We start from the raw sequence: 11464 nt of genomic DNA on the forward strand, positions 1-11464 counted from the left end.
GCGTCTGAAGCTGACTGCCAAACGATTGTACTGTCGTCACATACATTGCGCGTAAGGACCATGACAGCAAAACAGGAGAAATGAGGGCTGATACCAAGACATATAGCTAGTAGTTTTCCCTCGCTCTTTTTGCGAGAGGAACAGGGATGGAAATGACTAATCGTAGAACGACCTTCCGCCCGCCCCGTACGTTGGCCTGCATTGTATCTATGTAGATGTTGATGTAGAATGTTAACACAAACGGAGGTATGTGTACTGCGTTCTTTAAATATCGTCTATTAGACTTATTCCACAAATACGAGGGCTATCCGCAAAGTACATTACGTTTTGGAATTAAAAATAAATAAAGTAATGGAAATTTTTTTTATTATATACAGATGAAAGCCACACTTAAATACTACTTTCCTACATAGTTGCCATTTAAATTAAGGCACTTATCGTAGCGATGTACGAGCTTGGAAATTCCTTCGTCGTAAAATTCGGCCGCCTGCGCCTTCAACCACGTGGTTACCTCTTCTTGAAGCCGTGCGTCGTCATCAAAACGCTGCATAGCCAACCACTTCTTCATTGCTGGGAATAAGTGGAAGTCGCTCGGTGCCAGGTCGGGACTGTACGTCAGATGAGGAAACAATCCCCACTTAAAAGATTCGAGAACTTCACGAGTGGCATTTGCCGTGTGGGCCCGGGCGTTGTCGTGAATCAGCAAGATCTTTGAGCCCAACTTTCCCCTGCGCCTGTTTCGTATTGCTCTTCTGAGGTTGTGCAGAGTTTGGCAATAGCTTTGAGAGTTTATTGTAGTGCCTCTTTCCAGGAAATCCACAAAAATCACACCTTTTCTGTCCCACGTGGTTGAAGGTGCAGGCGGCCGAATTTTACGACGAAGGAATTTCCAAGCTCGTCCATCGCTACAATAAGTGCCTTAATTTAAATAGCAACTATGTAGAAAAGCAGTATTTAAGTGTGGCTTTCATCCGTATATAATTAAAAAAATTTCCAATACTTTATATATTTTTAATTCCAAAACGTAATTTACTTTATGGATAGCCCTCGTATCTTATAAAATAAACATGACAGTAATAGACAATAGTATAAACAGACCAGGCCATGGCTAACCTTACTTATGTATCTGTGGAGGATTCTGATTTGGCAGATCACTACAGTAACAGAATAGTTTTCTTTATAACAAATTCCTCTTTTTCAAAACATAATGTTTGACAGGTTCATCCTACAGGTAATTTCATTTCCATTCAGATGACATATCACATGTTTATTAATGGTGTCAGTAGTACTGAAAAATTTTCTATAAATAATTCGATACATCGACATAATAATATTGTTAATTCTCGTTTTACACAGGTGGTTCAATTTTGCTGGGATCTTCTTTTTATTATAGATTCAAAGATGTTACTCAGAATTGTTGTAGCTACTCTGGAATCATTATTACTGTTCTTGGTCGACATTTAAGGAAGCATGTCCCACCACCGATATTCTTTCGTGATGCTGGCGGTGTTTGCTAGCAGACAGGTAGAGCAGGTGCTTAACAAAGGGAATTCTATGAAAGGAGTACCATTACTCTCCCGTCCCTTGATTCAGCTCAGTACTGGCCTAACTTATCTGCTATGGCCAAGACATTCTGTCCTCCAATAAAATATACGATTAATGTATGTCGCCTATTTCTTGTAGTCTCACAACGTATCATTGTTTCAAGAAGTTACAGATACGTTACAGTTCAAGGGAGGAAAGGGTTCACAATGTCATAATTAACGAAACGAACTGCAGAGAAATGGAGCTCACGTTATTCCATCCATTTGCTGTGTATGTATACTGAAACCTGTCGACGATAAGTATTCAATAATTAATCCAGTCAATAGAGTGCAAATCCTCCTATAAGCTTGTCATGTAGCTCTTACAGGACTCGATGAAACTCCTTTATCAGTGTGGCTTGTCGCCGCCCTTGTGACCGAGCGGTTCTAGGCGCTTCAGCCTGGAACCACGCGACCGCGACCGCTGGTATCATGGAGAGATATAAATGGAACTGAAGAGTACGCTGTATTAGCAATTCTAATAGGAGCTGGTCGAACTCATGGAAATCGCCCACGTGCTTCCGATCTGTGGGGAGGTATTGTTGCCTTTCGGCAACCATTCTTTTCTGCTGCCACTTCCAGAAATCGGTTTTTGTCTATACTGAAATTCTTGCGATTTGTCAACAGAGACACAAGAGCACAGAGAATTGAAGAAACCAAGAACAAGCTACAAGCCATCAGGGTACTGTTCGACAGATTTCAATCTAACTTGTGCAAAAACTTCTATCCTTATGAATACGTGACTATTGATGAACGATTAGCAATGTACCGAGGAATCTGCCCTTCTAGGGTTTATATGAAAAGTAAACCTGGCAAGTATGCCATTAAAATTTGGGTTTGTGCTGATGTGAAGACATCTTACTTATTACGGATCCAAATTTACACAGGAATGGTGGGCAATATCCGGGAAGTGAATCAAGGACAGAGAGTTGTTTTGGATCTGATGGAACCATTTCTGAATAGCGGTCATGGTGTAACAACTGATAATTTCTGCACCAGTTTTCCTTTGGCTGCTGAACTACTAAAACAAAACACGACATTGGTTGCTACCTTGTGCTCCAATAAGAAAGAGATTCCGAAGGAATTCTTGCCAGACAGAAAGAGAGAAGTTCACTCTTCAAAGTTTGGGTCCACAAATGACTTTACCCTAGTTTCCTATGTTCCAAACACGGGAAAGGCAGTAATACTATTCTCTACTCAGCATAATGAGAGACAAGTGAGTGGTGAAGAAAGTAAACACAAACACAAAATCATACTGCACTACATAAAAAACCAAAAGTTCTGTAGATGATGGGGACAGATAAGAGAATGCAGTTGTGTTAGAGGAACGACGCGGTGGCCACTAAGAATCTTCATGGAAATGATAGATATTGCAGCGCTGAATGCATATATTCTGTACACTCAAAGATTTCCTGAATGACAGAAGAATAACCGAATCCGACGTAAACTCTTCACGACTGAACTGGCATTTGGAGTCAGCAGAGACAACATGGAAAAAAGAGCCAAAAATATCACCGGTGCACTGAAAGCTTGTGGTATTGCAATTCCTACAGCATTGATGCAGACCCAGTGTTCCAAGTTACAATTGCCACGATACCAAGATTGCAAGAGAAACGAAGATCGGAATACGAGATTCTTATGTGTAACGTGCAAGAAATCTGTTTGTAATATACACAGATAAGATACTGTTACTGTGAAGTGCATGCAGTGCAGAAATACACTCCTGGAAATGGAAAAAAGAACACATTGACACCGGTGTGTCAGACCCACCATACTTGCTCCGGACACTGCGAGAGGGCTGTACAAGCAATGATCACATGCAAGGCACAGCGGACACACCAGGAACCGCGGTGTTGGCCGTCGAATGGCGCTAGCTGCGCAGCATTTGTGCACCGCCGCCGTCAGTGTCAGCCAGTTTGCCGTGGCATACGGAGCTCCATCGCAGTCTTTAACACTGGTAGCATGCCGCTACAGCGTGGACGTGAACCGTGTGTGCAGTTGACGGACTTTGAGCGAGGGCGTATAGTGGGCATGCGGGAGGCCGGGTGGACGTACCGCCGAATTGCTCAACACGTGGGGCGTGAGGTCTCCACAGTTCATCGATGTTGTCGCCAGTGGTCGGCGGAAGGTGCACGTGCCCGTCGACCTGGGACCGGACCGCAGCGACGCACGGATGCACGCCAAGACCGTAGGATCCTACGCAGTGCCGTAGGGGACCGCACCGCCACTTCCCAGCAAATTAGGGACACTGTTGCTCCTGGGGTATCGGCGAGGACCATTCGCAACCGTCTCCATGAAGCTGGGCTACGGTCCCGCTCACCGTTAGGCCGTCTTCCGCTCACGCCCCAACATCGTGCAGCCCGCCTCCAGTGGTGTCGCGACAGGCGTGAATGGAGGGACGAATGGAGACGTGTCGTCTTCAGCGATGAGAGTCGCTTCTGCCTTGGTGCCAATGATGGTCGTATGCGTGTTTGGCGCCGTGCAGGTGAGCGCCACAATCAGGACTGCATACGACCGAGGCACACAGGGCCAACACCCGGCATCATGGTGTGGGGAGCGATCTCCTACACTGGCCGTACACCACTGGTGATCGAACGCTGGTCCAACTGAGGCGCCAGGTGGAAATGGCATGGCAAGCCGTTCCACAGGACTACATCCAGCATCTCTACGATCGTCTCCATGGGAGAATAGCAGCCTGCATTGCTGCGAAAGGTGGATATACACTGTACTAGTGCCGACATTGTGCATGCTCTGTTACCTGTGGCTATGTGCCTGTGGTTCTGTCAGTGTGATCATGTGATGTATCTGACCCCAGGAATGTGTCAATAAAGTTTCCCCTTCCTGGGACAATGAATTCACGTTCTTATTTCAATTTCCAGGAGTGTATATTTGACTGAAAAGTTTAAAAAAGTCTTGTGTTATTTTACTGCAGTGACTCTTGAGGTACATAGATTATTTTAGCCGGCCGGAGTGGCCGAGCGGTTCTAGGCGCTACAGTCTGGAACCGCGCGACCGCTACGGTCGCAGGTTCGAATCCTGCCTCGGGCATGAATGTGTGCGATGTCCTTAGGTTAGTTAGGTTTAAGTAGTTCTAAGTTCTAGGGGACTGATGACCTCAGCAGTTAAGTCCCATAGTGCTCAGAGTCATTTGAACCAGATTATTTTAGTGAAAGATATAAAAAAATTTTTGTTTTTTGTATCTGTGATCTGATTAAATACTTCTAATAGTATGAAAAGCTGTTTTCAATACTAAATAAACCCATTCAATGGAAATAACTAAATCTGAGAACAAATACTACAATAAAACACAATACTCTTTTGGGGTAGTCCAAATACCCCGCTAGGTAAAATGTATGAAAAAGCTTGGTAACGGGAGGTTAAGCAATGGTTGGCCTCCATCTTCCCCACACGCCCCATCTGTCTCCCAAACTAACTTAGAACCTACGAAGGTTCACGCTCATCCTGATAATTAAGAACTGTTTTATGTTTCACTCATGATTAAGTGCTGCCACTCCAATTGCCTCTGAAATAGAAGCCCCATCGCCGTACAGTGAAGATGAAAAGGTGAAAGTGCATGTGAGAATACCATAGAAACTTGAAGAGTAATAATAGAAAAGAGAGTTTACACTGAGGTATTAGAAGTCATTGGATATCTTCTAATATCGCGTCGGACCTTCTTTTTCCTGGTGTAGTGCAGCAACTCGACATGGTATGAACTCAGCCAGTCGCTGGAGGTTCCTTGCAGAATTGTTGAGCGATGCTGCCTCTATACTCGTCCATAATTGCGAAACTGTTGCCAGTGCAGGATTTTCTGCATGAATTGACTTCTAGATTATGTCCCATAAATGGTCGATGCGATTGATGTGAGACGATTTGGGTGTCTAGAACATTCAATCGAATTGTCCAGAATGTTCTTCAAACAACTGCGAGCAAGTGCGCCCAGGTGACATGGCACATTGACACCCCTAAGAATTCCATCCTTATTTGGGAACACGAAGTCCATGAATGGCTGCAAATAGTCTCCAAGTAGCCGAGCATTAACTTTTTCAGTCAATAAAAATCGATTACCTTGACCAGAGAACCCAGTCCATTCCATATAAACACAACCAACACTGTTATTGAGTCAATACCAGCTTGAACAGTGCATTGCTGACAACTTGTATCCATGTCTTCACCGGTCTGCGCTACACTCTAACCTTACCATCAGCTCTTACCAACTGAAATCGGAACTCACCTGACCACGCTACGGCTCTCCAGTCGTCTAGGGTCCAACTGATATGGTCACGAACCCAGGAGAGGCGCTGCAGGCGATGTCGTGCTGTCAGCAAAGGCGCTCGCGTCGGTCGTCTGTAACGACAAATTTCGCAGCTCTATCCTAGCGGATACGTTCGTCGTATGTCCCACATTGATTTCAGCTAGTATTTCGAGCAGTGTTGCTTCCCTGTTATCGCTGACAATTCTACGTAAACGCCGCTGCTCTAGGTCGTTAAGTGAAGGCTGTCGGCCACTGCGTAGTCCTTGGCGAGAGGTAATGCCTGAACTTTTGTACTCTCGGCGCTCTCTCGACACTGTGGATCTCGGTATATTAAATTCCCTAACGATTTCCCAGGTGGGATGTCCCACGTGTCTAGCTCCATTACCGTTCCGTTTTCAGAGTCTGTTAATTACGGTCGTGCGGGCGTAATCACGTCTGACAACTTTACACATGACTCAAGTGAGTATGTGTGACAGTTCCGCTAGTCCAATGCCTTTTTAAACCTCATCTCTCTAATGAGTACACTATCCTACTGTGATTGTATCATTGTCACATGATAAATCATCCACTTCAGCTCTCATCTACGCATTCAAGATATTACATTTACGAACATCGAAATATATTTTTTGCACGATATAATGAGATTCAGACCCAAAATGTATACGCTTGTACAAAACACTTTAATAAGCTACCTGCTGCAGAAAAGTAAGAAATTTGAACCCAAATGTTATTAAAAATGAATTGACCCGCCATGTTAGCCGAGAGCGCTAGTAAGTTGCCACCTGGACTCTGGTAGGTGCGCCAGGCCCGGATCGAACCCCCCCCCCCCCTGGTGGACTACCGACTTCGGTCGGTGCGCCAGACAGCCTGGATGTGGTTTTTAGGCGGTTTTCCACATTCCACTAGGTGAATACAGGGCTGGTCCTCACTTTACGCCTCATTTACACGACTTGCAGACATCTGAACACATTCGCACTATTCCATGCAGACTGGATGCAGACAGCTGGGGTACACTCATTCCATCTTGGGTGGGGGGTGGGGGGAGGGTATGGGGTGGTGGCAGGAAGGGCATCTGGCCACCTATTAAAATTCACCTTGCCAGTTCTGTCCTAACCGTGTCGACTGTGCGAAACTGCAGGACATGGCACCAGTAACATAAAGAAAGGATGTTATTAAAATGAATTGTTACCACTCGTGGGCAATCACTCCCACCTAGTATTTGAGTACCCAGAATACAGAAGTGCGGACCACATTTTGGTAGACATGAAATAATGCTTGGAGGCACTGTATTTTCTTGTAAAACACAGCCAATATTAATAGATACTGTTGTGTCTTAGTGTACTCACTGTGTCATTACACTTCGCGGATAAGTGTCAGTGGATCATGACATTTCATTAAACAATCCTCTCACGTTTTCTGTGCAGGGTTAAGTTTGGACTGTACGAGGTGGATTTCAACAGTACAAACAGGACGAGGACGCCCAAAGACTCGGCCAGCTTCATGGCAGAAGTCTTCAGCAGCAAGCAGCTACCTGACCAGTACAGCCTGTAGGAGGTACATCAGTATGTCAACGCCCCGTTTACTGCCAGATACAAAATGCATTACAGTACACGAAGCAGTACATGTATTGTCTGCAACTACTTAATGTTAATGCACTGCCTATACAATTAAAGTTCTGAAAACAGATGTTTGCACTATAATCTCTTATTTCTCTTCACTTCAGCAAGAGCAACATCGAGCAGCAAGAGCAAGCTGAAGCAGCATAGTGTTCCACTCGTGGCCTCGCTTGAAGCATAAAATAGGAAAAATACAGGATAGCATCAAGCCAGTCGGAATACTGATAACGTGAACATATCTAAAACAAATCCTATTCTGTAAACATTTCTTGAATTTTTTATAAAAATCGAAATACATACTCAGCCTTAGGTTCATTTGTCCTATTAAAGACTAAAATAAATATAAAGAAATTGTAGAAACATTATTTTTTCGATAATTTTACGAATAAACTTACGAAGTCTAAATATATATGGATTCTACATGAATCAATATCTACATGAATACTCTGCAATTCAAACTCAACTGCCTGCAGAGGGTTCGTCAAACCATCTTTAGACAACTACTAAACCGTACCTACTGAACAATGCACGGGAGAAATATATACATATTTTCGTGCAAGCTCTGATTTCTCTTAATTTATTACGATGGTCATTTCTCCCCACGAAGCGGTTGTCAACAAAATATTTTCCCACTCGGTGAAGGAGGCTGCTGATTGCAATCTCTTGAAAAGACGTCACCGCCAGGGAAAACACATTTGTTATAATGATAGTTACCTCGACTCGTTATCATATCTGTGGCACTCTCTCCCCTACTTCGGAGTAATAAAAAACGATCTATGAACTTTTTCGGTATTTCCGTCAATCCCGTTTGGTAAGGATCCCACACGGCGCAGCAGTGCTTCAAAAAGAAAAAGGCGGACAAGCCCAGTGTAGGCAGTCTATTTACCGGATCTATTACATTTTGTTAGTGTATGTCCAATACAACACAGTCTTTAGTTCGACTTCTCCACAACATTTTCTATACTATCGTTCCAATTTAAACTGTTCTTCATTGTAATTCCTAGATATTTAGCTGTATTGACAGCATCTAAATTTGTGAGGTTTATTGTGTAGCCGTAATGAAATGGTTTCCTTTTAGTACTCATGTACACAATTTCACACTTTTTATCATTTAGATTTAATTATCACTTTTCATGCCATACAATTGTCTAGTTTAAATTATTTTGCAATTGGATTTAACACTATGTTGACTATACTAGACAGAAAATTGCAGTATCACCTGCAGACAGCCTAAGTTGCTCAGATTGTTTCCTAAATCGTTTCTATGGATCAGTAACAGTAGAGGACTTATAACACTTTCTTGGGTACCGCCATACATAACTTCTGTTTCACTCGATGGCTTTCCGTCAGCTACTACAAATTGTGGCAGTTCTGACAGGAAAACACGAATTCAGTCGCACAACTGAGACGATACGCCACAGGCGCGCAATTTCATTAGAAGCTACGTGTGAGGCACAGTGTCAAAAGCCTTCTGGAAATCTAGAAATATTGAATCATTTTGAGATCCCCTGTCAATAGCACTCATTATTTCGTGTGAGTGAAGAGCTAGTTTTGTTCCAAAAGAAAAATATTTGCCTATACAGTGCACGTACAGATGGTTATCTGCTTTGTGATTCATAACGTTTGAAACCACTATGTGTTCCCGCACCCTACGAAATATCGGCGTTAATGATACGTGTGTGTGATTCAACGGAATACTTATACTTCCTTGCTTGTGTACTGGTGTGGCCTGTGTACACTTCTCTCTCGTTCGGTACGGATCTTTCCCTGAGAGAGCGTTTGTATATGACTACTGAACACGGAGCTATTACATGAGCGTACTCAGGATGAATGAACGAAAATTTGGACCTGGGCTAGGGTTCGAACCTGAATCTCCAGCTCGCTAGGCGTATGTACTAACCACTACGCCACCATGGCACAGTGTCTTTGCACAAATGGACGGACTACCCTAGCACGCCTCCTTCTCCAGTCCAAATTCCCATTGTGTCACTCCATTTGGTGTCCCCCTAAGCTCAAACATCATTGCAGAGGCTCTCCAGCTGTATTGGATTAGCGCCTCAGCGTTGAATGAGAGGGGAATCCTGTCTGAAACCCAGGCATAAGTGCCTTAATCAAGCGAAACTGTATTGTTCCAGGGACTTTTTCCTGTGTCAAATATCTTTGATGTATACAGGGTGGTCCATTGATCGTGACCGGGCCCAATATCTCACGAAATAAGCGTCAAACGTGAAAGCTACAAAGAACGAAACGTGTCTAGCTTGAAGGGGGGAACCAGATGGCGCTATGGTTAGCCCGCTAGATGACGCTGTCATAGGTCAAATGGATATAAACTGCGTTTTTTTTAAATAGGAACCCCCATTTTTATAACATATTCGTATAGTACGTAAAGAAATATGAATGTTTTAGTTGGACCACTTTTTTCGCTTTGTGATAGATTGCGCTGTAATAGTCACAAACATATGGCTCACAATTTTAGACGAACAGTTGGTAACAAGTAGGTTTTTTAAATTAAAATACAGAACGTAGGTACATTTGAACATTTTATTTCGGTTGTTTCAATGTGATACATGTACCTTTATGAACTTATCATTTCTGAGAACGTATGCTGTTACACCGTGATTACCTGTAAATACCACATTAATGCAATAAATGCTCAAAATGATGTCCGTCAACCTCAATGCATTTGGCAATACGTGTAACGACATTCCTCTCAATAGCGAGTAGTTCGCCTTCCGCAATGTTGTCAGGCGTTGTCGGTGGATGACGACAGCAAATATCCTTCAACTTTCCCCACAAAAAGAAATCCGGGGACGTCAGATCCGGTGAACGTGCGGGCCATGATATGGTGCTTCGACGACCAATCCACACGTCATGAAATATGCTATTCAATACCGCTTCAACCGCACGCGAGATATGTGCCGGACATGTATCATGTTGGAAGTACACGCCATTCTGTCATGCAGTGAAACATCTTGTAGTAACATCGGTAGAACATTACGTAGGAAATCAGCATACATTGCACCATCGATAAAATGGGGGCCAATTATCCTTCCTCCCATAATGCCGCACCATACATTAACCCGCCAAGGTCGCTGATGTTCCACTTGTCGCAGCCATCGTGGATTTTCCGTTGCCCAGTAGTGTACATTATGTCGGTTTACGTTACCGCTTTTGGTGAATGACGCTTCGTCGGTAAACAGAACGCGTGCAGAAAAATCTGTCAGCGTCCCGTAATTTCTCTTCTGCCCAGTGGCAGAACTGTACACGACATTCAAAGTCGTCGCCATGCAATTCTTGAGTGCGCCTTGAGCAGCCGCTGGTGAATTATCAGTGCAGCAGCAGTGCAGTAGCGAGTCGCATATTTAGCTTTCATATTTGTTTTGTAGTTTGATTCTTAATTTCTTTCCGAGTGTTTATGAGCTTGCATATTTAATTACATAAAATTCTTGCGTATTCTTGTATTTCAGAGGAGTAACATTGCTTATTGATAGCTGTAGAGTATAAATTCGCGAAGTCGTTAGATGTTAACAGTAGGATGGATAGGGTGTGTGCGTGCTGTGTGCGGGCGCAGGAGGAACTGGCCGTGGTTCGCGAGCAGCTGAGCGTGCTGTTGACCACGGTCAGCCGCCTTCAGGCTGTTGCCTCGAGGTACAGCGACGGCGGAGGGTCTGGCGCGTCGCTTGAGACACCCCAGGTGTCGCTTGCTGCGTCCACTGACTCAGCCGCCGAGGCACCTTCTAGTGTACCCGGCGCGTTGGGGCCGCCCTCACCTCAGGGTGAGTGGCGGACTGCAACGCGTTCGCGTCGCTCGAGGCGGAGGGTCAGCGTGGAGGCTGTCCGGCTGGCTTCGCCCGTTCGTCCTGTCAATGGGCGTGTGGCCGCTCCTTCAGGAGGGCCCGAGCAGGCACACGGGGGCAAAGGCTTGCCGGTTATTGGGAGCTCCAACGTTACGCGGGTTATGGAGCCCCTTAGGGAAATAGCGTACTGGGCTGGAAAGAAATCCAACGTGC

General features: G+C 44.5%; 1 pseudogene; it reads left to right on the top strand.

The window, feature by feature from the left end:
* The window catches only part of LOC126198911 (myrosinase 1-like), a 45481-nt pseudogene extending 37962 nt beyond the window's left edge, over positions 1-7519 (top strand).
* Positions 7520-11464: the final 3945 nt, after the last annotated feature.

The sequence above is a fragment of the Schistocerca nitens genome, chromosome 8 (genome assembly GCF_023898315.1).
Source record: "Schistocerca nitens isolate TAMUIC-IGC-003100 chromosome 8, iqSchNite1.1, whole genome shotgun sequence".
NCBI classification, from domain to species: domain Eukaryota; kingdom Metazoa; phylum Arthropoda; class Insecta; order Orthoptera; family Acrididae; genus Schistocerca; species Schistocerca nitens.